At 37.5% G+C, this 14,468-nt stretch overlaps 1 pseudogene across 1 annotated transcript; it reads right to left on the minus strand.

Moving 5' to 3' along the window:
• Positions 1-8,966: 8,966 nt before the first annotated feature.
• LOC147489897 (bax inhibitor 1-like) lies at positions 8,967-10,757 on the minus strand (annotated as a pseudogene). The gene is made up of 4 exons (XR_015202872.1): positions 10,509-10,757; positions 10,274-10,424; positions 10,100-10,191; positions 8,967-9,177 (listed from the first exon to the last, which is right to left on the minus strand). The product of XR_015202872.1 is annotated as a bax inhibitor 1-like (transcript).
• Positions 10,758-14,468: the final 3,711 nt, after the last annotated feature.

Genomic DNA, 14,468 nt, shown 5'->3' on the forward strand with positions numbered 1-14,468 from the left:
TACACTTATTTGCCTTGAGAGCTAGGCCGGGTCGGGCCAATGCTTAAATCTCAAAGCCCTTACCCGTCCCTCAACCCTTTCAAGAGGGCTTTAAGGGTCGGGTACTATGTTACGCACTTGATTTACAAAATGAATTTAGAAACATTAGTTAAAAAGGGTAAAAATGCACACACTTCACAATTAAAACTTCAAACTATTGAAGAATTTGTTAAAGTTGCATTAGTCAATTAAAATTAACTAAATTCATTTAATAAAATATTATTATAAAATTATAAGGTTGGCAAAATTAAAAGATAAGTGTTATTTTAAGCGATGTTTAGTGTATTACTGCTAAAATGAAATATATTGCAAGAAGATTCATTAAAATCTATGTGATAAATATTGAGGGACAGATGAGGGCTTAACGAGGACCTATGAGAGCCGGGCTTAGGAGAGGGCCTAAGCTTCAAAGTCTAGGTACTTATCCTCCCCTCAAACGCTTGAGAGTCGGGTCGACCCGGCCCACGAATGTGTGAGGACTTCATTTTGAGGGGTTTTTTGGCCCATGGGCAGGGTTGGGGCTGCCAGACCTCGATTTGTGTTAGGCAGACCCCGAGTTGGGCCGAATTGGGCCGGGATATGCCCATTGTGTTGGGCACAACCTACAATAATACACCCCTCAACCAAAACACGCGAGAAACCGGCAATTACCGTTCGTCTCCAATAAACCCCTCGATTTTGATTTTTCTGCTTGATCAAAAACTCAAAACTCAAAACTCAAAACCCGAGAACCGCTCGATTTCGATTACTGCTCAAAACCTCGATTTCGATTACTGCTCGATTGAACTCTAGATTTCTTTGTTTCGATTGAAAGAGGCAACCTTAATACTGTTTCTCCGTCTCGATACCTTTCGTCTCCAAATTCTAACAATTCCAAATTCTGACACACTTACTTTGATTTTTGGGAATGATATTGGAATGAATTATTTGAATCATTTTGTACTTTGATTTTTGGTATTTTGCGTGTTTGAAAAATATGCGTGTTTGAAGATATGGAAGTTAAGAAAAAACAATCCGAACTTCGCCAAATTTCAGTTCAAACAACATGGCCACACTATTTGGACTAAGTCCAAAACGACATGGACACACCGGTAAAGAGGCAAAAAAACAGAACTTTATGTTTTTTCCAAGTTCAAATCCCAAACGATATGACAACACTGTTTGGAACTTAGTCTAAACGGTGTGGCCATATTGTTGGAGACTTACTCCAAACGGTGTGACCACAAACGTAAGTTTTTTTCTAAGTCCAAATCCCAAATGACATGGACACATTGTTTTGGACTCAGTCCAGACGGTATGACCAGACCGTTTGGTGTGTACAACGAACGACCTAGCCGGGTAGTTTAAGCCTAGGGTGTTCGAATTTTCTCATTCAGCCATATATTCAAATTACATACATGCATATTCAAATTGTTTAGTGTTTAGTGTTAGTGTTAGGATATAGTTTTTTTTTATGGTTTAAAATTTAGGATGGTGGAAGAAAAGATAATAGAAGAGAAGAGAAGAGAAGAGAAGGGCTAAAAAGGTTGCAACAAGTGAAATTCACGTTGGTTTGGGAGATGCCCAACACAAAACAACTTTTGGGGCTAACAACACATTTGTAATAATTGTTTTTATTTTTGGGGTTTGCCCAACACAATATGGGTCCGGCAGTAACGAATACCAAAAAAAATGTGGATAGGCTGTATACATTTTTAAGTACGTGTCGAGTCTTTAACCAGGTCTTGTGGGTGTTGCATTGTGTCCTAGTCTCTGCAGTTTCAGATATCAACCTTTTTCACGTTCCACTAAGCTGGGATACATTTCAAAAATGTCTTTGATGGTTCTCTCCCTTCAAAATTAGCTCACACTAGCTCATATAAACACTAGAGATTTGATTGGTGAATGGTGGAGAGGATGACAAGTTGATTAAGTTCTTCTTACATCTAGCTTTGAGAAGTATGAATGCTGATGACTTTTAGGGAGTTTAGTTCAGAAAGGATTCACTCAGATATGTTACCATCGCAGATGCAAGAGAGGTGGAAGCAGTGCAAAAAGACAATACAAGAGCTACGTACAGATCTCCAGCACTTGGAAAGAAGCTAATGCATTAGCTAACACAGCAGCAAATTACTATGCATTTACAATGACTAGCAATACAGCTTTCTTGTTTGAAGAAATGGGAAATGCCCTTTATGCCGATCTATAGATTTGTGAACTAATAACCCAAGGGTGTTGTGCATATGATTGGTAAATGTTTATAGGGCCTACCTAGCTAGTAGGGAAGATGTGCTATTTACAATCCTCCCCTTCAACTAACTTGATGTGTAATATACTTACGTATATTTTAACATATCAATACAATCTGCTCACTTAGTAAAACGAAAAAAAGATTGACGGAAATGGGATGAAGCCGATCAAGAACAGATGTATGTTGGGCTTACATTTGTGAAAAATAGCCCATGGATTGGGAATAGAGCCCATGTCGTGACTAAAAGTGGGCTAGAGTGGAAGTGTAGGATTGAATTTTTTTTTGGGAAAGATAAAAAAAAAAAAAAAAAAAGTGTCAAGAACTTGTGGGGCATTTTGCAGCGAGCTACTAATCATCGGGAGATTCGAACTGAACTCGTGTTCCAATACGAGTCCATCTTGAGCCCTCGAGTAGCTTTGTTTGTCAATCCACCTGTAAAATCAAGACGAGTTTAGTTGAGCTTCTTTATGTTTAGGCTCAATTGACATGCTTCATAATAGAAAATACTTAGATTGGTTCATATGCAAATTATGTGAACAGAACCAATACTGACTTATGGATATTCGAAAGGAATACCCATATAATACCCTGTAAACATGTTTAAACAATGACTAAGGATAACATGATACCCCAGTTGCCTAAATTCTTAATGACCTGCAATGCACACACAACATTTGGAAACACCATGTCTAGCTAGACTACATAATTAGCTACCATATGTCCTAATCTAGGCTACATATATAACAAGCGATCTATGAGGGTACCGTAAGGGAATAGAACTATGGTTCACCATTAGAGTGTTGCATTCAGTTGCGAGAGCTTCATAACAAACACATTTGGCTATACCACGAGAACCTAGCTATGAGGACACGAAGACGATTGGGTGGACCATCACAATAGCTTAAGGTCAATTAGTAAGCTGAAGCGAGTCTAATGTCACATTGAAATCCACAAGATGACAACGTGAGAATCACAACAAATTGGTGTGTGTGTGTTTTTTAGTGGAAATTTTATTGATACTGATGAAGAATTTTACAAATAATTAGGACAAGCGTGCAACAGCTGCGCCGCAAGTCTTTTATGAATAACAAATCCTATCATTCTAAAAACAAACTCGTTAGAACCAGCAATCATAACGTTACTGTTCATAACTTTCAGAAGTCTCTTGAGAAGCTCAATAGACTGTTGTTCCAAGAAACCGAAAGTGTCGAAACTAAACAGAATAAAACAATGTTGGTTAGCTCTGCAAGCTTCCTCATGCTTCACCATCTTCCCTATCGCTGCTATATTTTTTTTTTTTTTTTATTTATTCACATTGAATTTTAATTGTTCAAAATAACTTATACATTTCAAACAATCAATCATGTAGATGTAATCTACTTTGACCAAGGTTATTTAATATAAGCGTTGTTCACAAAATTGTATTGATCCATGGTGCATTACCAAAATAGAGGTTGCAAACATTTAGTGATTTAGTTATTCTATGTAAACCAAATGGGTTATTTAGACTTTGGTCCTACTATTAATAGCGAAATTAGGCTTTGGTCCTACTTTTCAAATTTATTAGGCTTTGGTCATACTTTTTTTCTTGACTGTGAGTCAATATAGTTGATCCTGGTCAAGCTGTTTGTTATTTCAAAATGGCCAAAATACCCCTCTTTGTGCATGTCACGTGCTTTTATGTTGACGTATTCGGTTCGCCACGTGTTGATATAGGGTGTGGTTCTGAGAGAACTAAAATATCGGTTGTCAATTTGTTGTTGTGCACATTTCGAGGAGAACTAAAACACAAGTTGGATAAACTTAGATTTAAGTATATAAAACAAAGTCATATTTTAGGAATTAAATCTCTTGAACTTCACAAAATTAGAGTTTAGTCCTACCCCATTACAATTTAAAAGTTTGTTAGGTTGAAAACTACCTCATTTGAAACAAAAAAAGTTTACAAGAGCTCCACTCTTGAAAAAGAATGAGTCTTAGGCCAAAAGCCATTAAATACAATAACCCCAAAATGTCGGGCAAAACCACATCATTTTGGCTTCTCACTATGTAGCTCTAAGCATTGGTGTTCTTCCGGTCATCCCGTGGGGGCTTCATTCTATTCTTGTAAACTATAAAGGTTGGTGGACTTTATACGACTTGATACCCGAAACCCAAATCAATTACTTTAACATCTCCACCATCTAATTTTGAAGATTCATCTAGAAGAATGACTAGAGCACGCTCGAAATCGATCTTGAGGAATCTAATTTAGTTCGGACACTCAATGAGTTTTAGAAAATCTTGGAAGAGCAGATTTGGAGTTGAATTTGAGGTTTCAAACTGTTTTCTAGCCTCGGGTTAGATGAATTAGTGGAGGAGGAGGAGGAGTGTTTGGGTTGTGGTGGAATTGGGTTTAATGGTGGTGGTAAATATAATGGTGGAGATGGAGTTGGTGATGGGTTTTATGGATTTTCAGATTCTAATGAGAATGGAAATACCACTGATTCTTATTATCAGAAAATGATTCAATCAAATCCTGGAAATAGTCTTATTCTTGGAAATTACGCGAAATTCTTAAAAGATGTATAACTAATAAACCTATTCCTTAATTTTGTTAAATGTTGATCAAATAATTGTTTATTTGTTGTGATCTGATTAAAACTATTTTTTTTTCTCCTGACAAGCACACTGAAGGGCAATGTTGTCATTTTGAAAATACAAACAGATTGAAGCAGATTGACTAGGGTCAACTATATTGACTCATATTCAACAAACAGATGTAGGACCAAAGCCTAATAAATTTGAAAAGTATGACCAAAGCCTAATTTCGCTATTAATAATATGACCAAAGTCTAAATAACCCAAACCAAATCTTTGAATGGGTATCTTATTATGAATGAATGGGGATGTACTGACTGTTGAATGCAAACTGGAGGTCTAAGAATGTGATATGTAGGTTGAGTTGTAAGTAATTGAATCTAAGCAACCAAATTAGATGCTCACTACTTATCCCTAGTAAGTTTCATGTACGTGTTATTAAACATTCATTCTCACCACATTTTTGACCCTTGAGTTCCCCATCTAACTGTCTTTGTACGTTTGTATTGTAGGCCAAAATTTCTAATAATTCAAATGGCGAGGTGAAAATGATGTGATCTAGACCTAAAGTGGCAACTGACAACTGACAACTCTGGAAGTGCTTAAATCATTTGTTACAACATGCATTTAAAGTCGTAAATGGTCTCCAGGCCGGTGAACTATGAAAGTAACATTAGCTTGAATGGAGATAAGAAAAAGTTCGGAGTCGACACATCCTGGACAAGTGTGTAGCATTAATCACTTCAGACACGTATCTCTTTAGATGATTCAACTGATGCATTGTTTGCTGATAATGGTATGTGTGTTACCATTCATTTGTTCCTAATATCATTTAACTTTAACACCCCTTGGCACTAAATTAGTATGTATACATTGAAAGTGAAAATACTTTAAAAGTTATCAGTTCTTCTTTTCATGTGGGTTTTACAAGTTGTAGCTTCTCCACTTTTTAACCAATTTATTAATCCTGAAACTTTCAATCTTAATTTGTAAGTGAGGTTTTTAGGAATTTTAAAGTATTCTAAGCTATCTGTTTCAATCCCCACCTACGTGGCAAACGTCCATTAGTAGGGGTCTCTATTTTATTCGTTTAATCGACATGGCTAAAGCTTAATTTACAATACCATGGATCAATGTATAGGCCCATTAACTCATGTGCCTAAGGCTGAACCTTAGCCACATGACTTGCCACTAACGTACATTAATTTATGTCCAGATTCGTTTCCTATCAAAGAGATAATTATCAGTTGAGAGTTATATTCAATTACAATTACTTAAGCTACAAGAATACTTGAGCTACAAGGAGTCTTTACTCTACCTATATAAATGTCAAACTATTTTTCATACAGAACTACATTCTTGAGACTTGATCCCATTGATAATTTGGGTACGTAGGCAACCGCAAGGTACAGTCTCATCATTCTCCCGATCACCATCATTTTTCTAACTACTTTTCTACGTTCTTTGTCTCTTTCGTCACCACTTAGTGTTTTGATCATATTTGGTCGAAATATAATTGGTATCGTCTGCGGTTCTTATTCAACACCCTCGATCATGTTCTGTGAAAGTTATGACGCATACTCGACGAGCTCAAAGTCCCGATGTAATTACTGACGATCATCACGAACATGATGGTCAAGGTCAACTTGGCGATGACGGAATAATACCTCCTAATACTGTCGTTCCACCAATGCGCCAAATTATTCAGTGCGAGGTTATTGCCTCTGACGAATCTCCAGTATTTGATGCGGATAATGTAAGTCATATGTCTCGATTACGTTCTGCAAAAGTTATGACGCATACTCGATGAGCTCAAGGTCTCCATGTAATTACTGACGATCATCACGAACATGATGGTCAAGGTCAACTTGGCGATGACGGAATAATACCTCCTAATACTGGCGTTCCACCAATGCGCCAAATTATTCAGCGCGAGGTTATTGCCTATGACGAATCTCCAGTATCTGATGTGGATAATGTAAGTCATATGTCTCACGAAACACTTCTTCAAAAGTTAAAGACTGTCCGCAAACAGAACAACTACTACAGGCGTCGTCTTAAACGACCCACTCCACTCGCAGATGATGTTGTATCTGTCACACCACAACGTAATACACGCCAATGACATAATAGTGTGTGGGATCGTTTAAGTGGTGAGGATGAGATTCACGATATTCGCAACAACCATCAACGAGTTCCAAGTAATGGGCGACGAATTCCCCGACCTCCACCGAGAAACCTCCAACCACTTGATCACGTTCTCGGTAGGCAAGGTATTGATAATATCCGTCCGACTGCACCCCACAGTCCTACAGATTATTGGCAAGTCCCGAAGAATTCGGGTGGCGAACAGAATAATGGTCGCACTCATGATCGTAACAATCAGTATGGAGAAACACTTCAGCGACGCGGTTCTTATGATTCCGAACATTATCGTACTGAAGGTCCAACGTACCAACCACATTCCTCTCGACACAGTCACGATGAATTTTCATCATTTTCTTCTCGTTCCGTTCATTCCCATAGGCGTCATCGCGATCATGATTATGAGCCAGCCGATATGGATTTGATGACTCCTCAACGTGTCCGAGAAATGATTAAAAAAGCTCTTCTTGATAGTGATCCTTTTGAATCGACATTAGAGAATCTTGTAGTTGAAGATGGTATTTTGGACAAATTTTCTTCGCCGTCCAACGTGCTACTCACAGCAAAGATTTCAAACAACCTAAGTTTGATTAATATGATGATGTCGAGGGATGTCCTATGTTTTATGTGATTAATTTCACCAACAAACTGGTTTTATCGGGGGTGACGATGCTTTGAAATGTAAACTTTTCTCTTCTACATTAAAGGGGGAAGCATTGGTATGGTTTAGCAAATTACCCTCGTGATCTATTTATCGGTTCAAGGACTTAACTGAAAAGTTTGCGTCATCATAATCTGAAACGTCCAAATGGTGTCCGGGTTCTTTTTAACATCAAGCAACAACGTGATAAAACTCTCTACAGTTTTGCCAAGCTGCAACTGAGATTTTTGAACAATCCGATCTAATGGTGGTTTACGCTTTTAAAGAAGCTATCTTGTTTGATAAAGACGGGTTGTACAACTCTCTTGTTCGGGATATTCCATCTTCCCGACGTGCGTTATACCAACAAGTTTAACAATTTATCAATGTTAAGGACGATACGGCTGCTCGAACTTCTCGTGACAAAGATAATAAATAAAAAGATTTCAATGATCAGTGGAATAAACAAAAGAATCCGACTTTTGATCAATAACAACCCAGTCAGAAGCCTCCATATAAGAAAGACGACTCCACGAGTAGGACCGGAAAGCCTTTTACTGATTTTGAATTAATTCCGCTTAATACTAAATATACGGTAGTTTACGACAAAATCAAAGATAAAAGTCTACTCACTCCGCCGTTTCCCCTGCGCGACGACACTAAAACAACTCGTGATAAATAGTTATATATGGTGCAAATTTCATAATGATTATGGTCATGAGACTGAGAATTGTCGGTCTTTGCGGGGAAGAATTGAAAAGCTTGTGCAGAATGAGAAACTTGATCAATATGTGGAGGAAAAAGTGACAACTCAAGCTTTAACTGTAACCGATCACAATGTCATTAAGGTTGGACATGCCGTCATTGATTCATTGTTCAATACTCAGCGGAAAAATGCTCATCGTTCTAAAGTCAAATATCCACTACAAGAAAAAAGGTTTTATATCACTATTAAAAACAGTGACAAAAAGTCATTTGTCACTATTTTTTTTCCAAAACCGTGACGGAGTGGGAGTCATTTATTTATTTTCCCAAAACCGTCACAAATATTTGTTCTAGACTAGCCTATCTCCACCACATAAAACGGTAACAACTACTCAAAAACCGTCACAAAAAACGTTTCTTTTGTGACAGATCTAGCAAAACCGTGATAAATGTTAAAATAAATAAAAAAAAAAAACCTGTATATATTTGAAAACAGACATTTCACATTGAATTGAACCTGCAACAAATATACACCTAAAATATAATCCATTAAAATTCAAATAACATTCATAAATGCTAACTCCATTGAACATTCCAGTAGCAAACATAGACATAAGACTTAGGTTATCAATAAGTACTTAATAATATACAAATGAATGGATTAAGAAAGAATTGTGACCAAGTCACATTCACGCCAAACTGCAACCAGAAGAGAATAGAGAGACCAGAGGAAAGGAGCCCTCCAAGATAAAGATATTCCCAACGCCTCGCTAAGGTGGCTGCTGCTTAAAAGCAACCAAATGCGATTGCAGTTTCAACAAACTAGCTTATCAAAATACTGCCACAGCAGTGAACAAATTTAATTAAGAGTTTAAAACTCATTAATTCCAAAAAAGAAAAAAAATTAGGCACTGAGTCATGTTCTCACAAGCATCATTTTCTCGACATTATATATGTACACACTCAAACAAACCCAATACGAGGTGAGTATCAATGCATTAAGTGAATATCAAAGACAAGTCATACAATATTCTAATCCATGAAATTATTGGCTAAAAAAACCAACTGGACAAATCTCCATCATCTCCCGCACAAGTGATACAACCATTCCATTTAGGTTAAGAAGCATGGTATGAACATAATACTCATGAAGTCATAAAAAAATGCATGCAAGAAAAAACCAATGAAGGTCCATCAAAATTCTAATTCCTGATTTCTCTCTCATCATAAAAGATTAAAAATTGTTCATCAACTATGTTTTTAGCTGTGATATGATGCCACCAATCCCGTATAAGCCAACCAAGGATGCTAACAAATATGCTAAAAGTTAACTTACATAATAGGGTGGGCTACTGGAATTACCGTTTATGTTCTCTTGTTAAAACTCATGTAATGAACCCATCAAGTAAACACTTTCAAACTAAAAGGGCCTTGGTCAAATCCTAAAGGTCTTTCTCTAATTAAATGTGTCAACTATGAAAGTACTGAGACACTAAGGACTTGACTAAGCATCTAGAACCGTGAATTCAGTACCCGCAAAGAAAGTGATCCCATCATTCTTGCAAAAAATCTTATTACATCAGTTAAGAGTCAACTGGTTTTCAACAATAGTTTCTTTGGTTAAAACAGACAACTTATAACTTCCTTTTAATTCTTAAGCCTTAGGATAAACATTACATGATCGACATCAAACAACACGTAGCATTAAAACATAGCATTCCAATATATTTATTTACACAAACTAAATTATACACGTACACCTTGGGTCAACCTTAATGACCAAGTCAATTAAAGGACCAATCGATGCGCCTTCAAGTAAACCAGCTGTCATCATTAGAGAAAGTCTCTTCTTCTGTTTAATCACCAAAAAACTACAATTAATTAACACCTATAACCTCAATACCAAATATAAAAAAATTAGACAACAATAATACCTCTTCATAAGGTGGTGTTGAAAGTAACCAAATCATACTACCCATACATCCAATCATTGTCAATAACCTTCCAATATTCAATATTCATCAACAAATGCAGATAAACACCAACTGCTGATGCCACCAATGCACAAGATAATGTCACATATACCTAAAACAATTTCAACAAAAAGTTTAACATAAACCCTAACTTGCACCAAATTAAACAAAAAAAAAATTAAATAAAAAATTATACCAGTTTGAGATGATTTTGAACAGTTGGAGAGATTTGATGAAAGTTTTTCAATTATTAAGAACTCCATCGACTCCCTCTTGATGAAGATTGAGATGGAAAGAATGAAGAAAATGAGTCCATGCCTTTTTTTTTTGTTTGAGAGAAAGGGTTGAATTTTTTTGAGACAATGAATGAAAAATAGACGAGGTGTATTGGAAACCCTAAACGCGTAAGTGGGAGATCGAGCAGTTTTTTCTTTTTTTTTTCTTGTACTTGGAAGTGTTTATGGAATGGTTGGAAACTGTTGTTTGTTGGAAGGAAGGGGGAGATCGAACGTGGGCTGTGTTTCAAGTTGTTTTAGTTAGTAGGCAGAAATATTTGGGTCCAAGACAGTCACATAAAAGTTAGGGAATATGTAACTGTTTTGGGGGAATGGTCACAAATAATACGCCGCACATGTACCCTCTTTCCTATAAAAAAACATTTGTAACCGTTTTGAAAACGACTGTCACAAAAAATATTTTAAAACAGTCACAAAAACCATTTTATGCCATTTATGACCGTTTTGAACAGAACAATCACAAATAACATTTTAAAATAGTCAAAAAGCCCTTTTTTGTACTAGTGATCTCTCTAATTTTTACGAAGTTAACGGGATCAATTTCTTAGAAGGTTTTCGCATAGAGACTATTGAAGACGAACCATTGTGTTTCACTGACCAAGATCTAATGGGAGTGCATGTTCCTCATTATGATGCTGTCGTGATAACTGCATATATCAGCTGTATGCGTATACATCGTATAATGATCGACACTGGTAGTTCAGCTAGCGTCATGTTTTCTGGGTGTTATCGTAGTATTCCTTTTATTGATAACTTGGTTACTCCTGAAAATGCGTTTATCGTTGGTTTTGATGGTACCGCTACTCATTGCGTTGGAAAAGTTTCTCTCCCGGTCACTCTTATGCAGAAGGAAGTCAATATTGATTTCCTAATGATAGATTGTAAATCCCCTTACAATGTCATCTGGTCGCGATTGGATTCATTATATGGAAGCTATCATCTCAACATATCATCAAGCCATCAAGTTCCCATTCAATAAAAAAGTCTGTAAAGTGTACAGCGATTAACTTGCATCTCTAATTTGCCACGACAATGTTCTTGATGAGTATAAAAAGTCTGAAGTTGTTAGGCGAACTATTCTTAGTTCCAACGCCATTAAATAGCAATTACAGCATCCGAGACCTTCAGTTTACTCTGCCAATAGAAATGTTGAAGGACCATCGACAGTCGATCCACTTTTAGAAGTTCATATTGGCCAACTCCTTGAAGAGACAACTTTTATTTCAGCCGAACTTCCAGAAGCGGAGAGACAAGAGCTTATTTTGTTATTGAGGAAGAATAGTCATGTTTTTGCTTGGCGAATAGAGCAAATGCCTGGTATAGATCCTTCTGTGGCTTGTCATACACTCGACATTGATCCCAATGCAAAATTGGTTCGACAAAATCCCCGAAGGATGGCCCCCGATAGAAACATGAAAGTGAAAGAAGAAATCGACCGTCTCTTGTCTGTTAATTTTATAAGGCCTGTGACTTATCTAACGTGGTTGTCAAATGTAGTTGCAGTGCCTAAAAAGAATGAAAAATTTCATGTTTGTATCGATTTCATGAATCTCAATAAAGCATGTCCGATTCACCTGCATCCGTTGCCTCGTATATCTGAAATGGTCGATGCCACATCTACTTTTCAGCGTTTGTCTTTTTTGGATGCTTATTCTGGTTATCATCAGATTCCGTTATTCATTGAGGACCAAGAGTTAACTACATTCATTACAGACCAAGAAATTTACTATTACCAGGTAATGCCTTTCAGTCAACACCATTTTTTCTGATCTACTTGGAAAGACAGTCGAAGCATACATTGACGACATGATTGTCAAATCTACAGAAGCACTTGATCATCTTACTGATTTGCAAACTATTTTCAATAGACTCTCGAATGTCAACATGGATTTGAATTCAGCTAAGTGTTCTTTTGGTTTATCGTCTGGTAAATTCTTAGGATACATGATGACTAGACGCAGAATTGAAGCAAATCCGGATCAGATTGAGGCTATCCTTGAAATGCCTTATTCGACGTCTAAGAAAAAGATTCATTGACTTACTGGACGCTTGGTTGACTTAAATCGCTTTATCTCTCGGTATTCTGATCGATGCCGTCCTTTTTCCAAACATTGAAAGACGCATCAATTTGGATAGAGGACTGTGAACTTGCATTTCATCAATTGAAAGCATACTTAGTCCAACTTCCAGTTCTTGCCAGTCCAGCAACGGGGCAGCCTATAGGTCTGTATTTAGCCGCCACTGATCATGCCGTAAGCGCCGTCTTATTTGTCAATGGTAGCGATGGTTGTCATATATTCTTTGTTAGCAAAACTCTTACAATGGCTGAAACAAGGTATTCTCGAGTGGAGAAAATTGCATTGGCCTTGGTTCATGCTGCCCGGCGTTTTAAGCCTTATTTCTAGGGACGAGTTGTCAAAGTTTATATCGAATATCCACTGCGAAAGCTTTTTCGCAATGCCCAGGAATCAATTTGCCTCGCAAAATGGGAAAGTTATCTTAGTGCTTATAACATTGTTTTTGAAACTCGCACAGCTGAGAAAAGACAAGCTTTGGCTTCGCTAATGGCCGATTTTCCTATTTATGATATTCCTATATCTGATGCATTACTAGACGAAGAAAATATTGTCGACAACATGCCATTACCTTTTGGGGGCGATGACTTGCCACACTTATCAAATGTATCTGCCGATTGCTGGATTGTTTACACTGATGGTTCGCATAATAAGTCTGGCTCGGGTATTGGGTGTGTAATCTTACAGCCGAATGGAGCAAAAATTGAGAAGTCAGTGCGTTTGGGTTTTGACGCTTCAAATAATGAGACCGAGTACGAAGCTGTCATTTGTGACTTACGCACTGCTCTTCACTTGGGGGCGACTAAGTTACAATTATTCATAGATTCTAAGTTAGTCGCTAGCCAGTTTGGAGGATCGTATGCAGCTCGTGATGGGAGAATGACAACTTATTTGGACTTAATTCATCGGATTGCTCGAAATTTTGAATCTATCAGTATTGTGCAGCATCCGCGTCATGATGTACGACATGCTGATTCTCTTGCATATTTATTTGTGGCAATTAAGTCAGATAAGTCTCGCCAGATTACCATTGAATTTCGAAAGGAACCGAGTATCGATTTGTCCATCGAGGATTTGCGCGATATGTACATCACTTAGAGTTGTTTTTTTTGTCCAGACATTTTCTGACAAATCACGTCATGCCAATTTGATATCTCCTGTGCTGAGTCGGAAGTGCAAGTGTGATCTTGATAATCAAGCTGCCAGTGTAGAGAAAACACTTGATCCACAACTTATGATATCAGATGACCCTAATGATCTTGTCAATGATATTGTCTCGGTCCATACTGATGATGATCATGAAGCTGACAATGCTCCAGAAGTTCTTGATATAGAGCTAAGTTTTCCGCTTACGCCTTGTGACGAGGATGATTGGCGTCTTCCTTATATCACATATTTACATGATCACATCTTGCCTCCCAATCATAAAGTGGGTGATCGTGTCAAACGCGATGCTTGGAAATATTGTCTCATCTTGACTTCGGATGGTCTTTTGCAACTTTATCGCAAAGGCACAAGTCTTAACCCTATGCTTCGTTGTCTCAGCAGAGCTGAAGGTTTACTCGTCTTCGCGGAAATTCATTCAGGCCTATGTGGAAACCACTCTTGGGGGCGAAGTCTCGCTCGTAGAGCAATGACACAAGGGTACTGGTGGCCATACATGCAAAAGGATGCTAAGCGTTTGTCTAAGAACTGTGTTCCTTGTCAGAAATATGCTAATATGGGAACTCTTTCAGCAACGAAACTTCATCCAATCTTGAGCCCTTGGCCGTTTGCGAAGTGGGG

The sequence above is a fragment of the Coptis chinensis genome, chromosome 7 (genome assembly GCF_015680905.1).
Source record: "Coptis chinensis isolate HL-2020 chromosome 7, ASM1568090v1, whole genome shotgun sequence".
Taxonomy (NCBI): Eukaryota; Viridiplantae; Streptophyta; class Magnoliopsida; order Ranunculales; family Ranunculaceae; genus Coptis; species Coptis chinensis.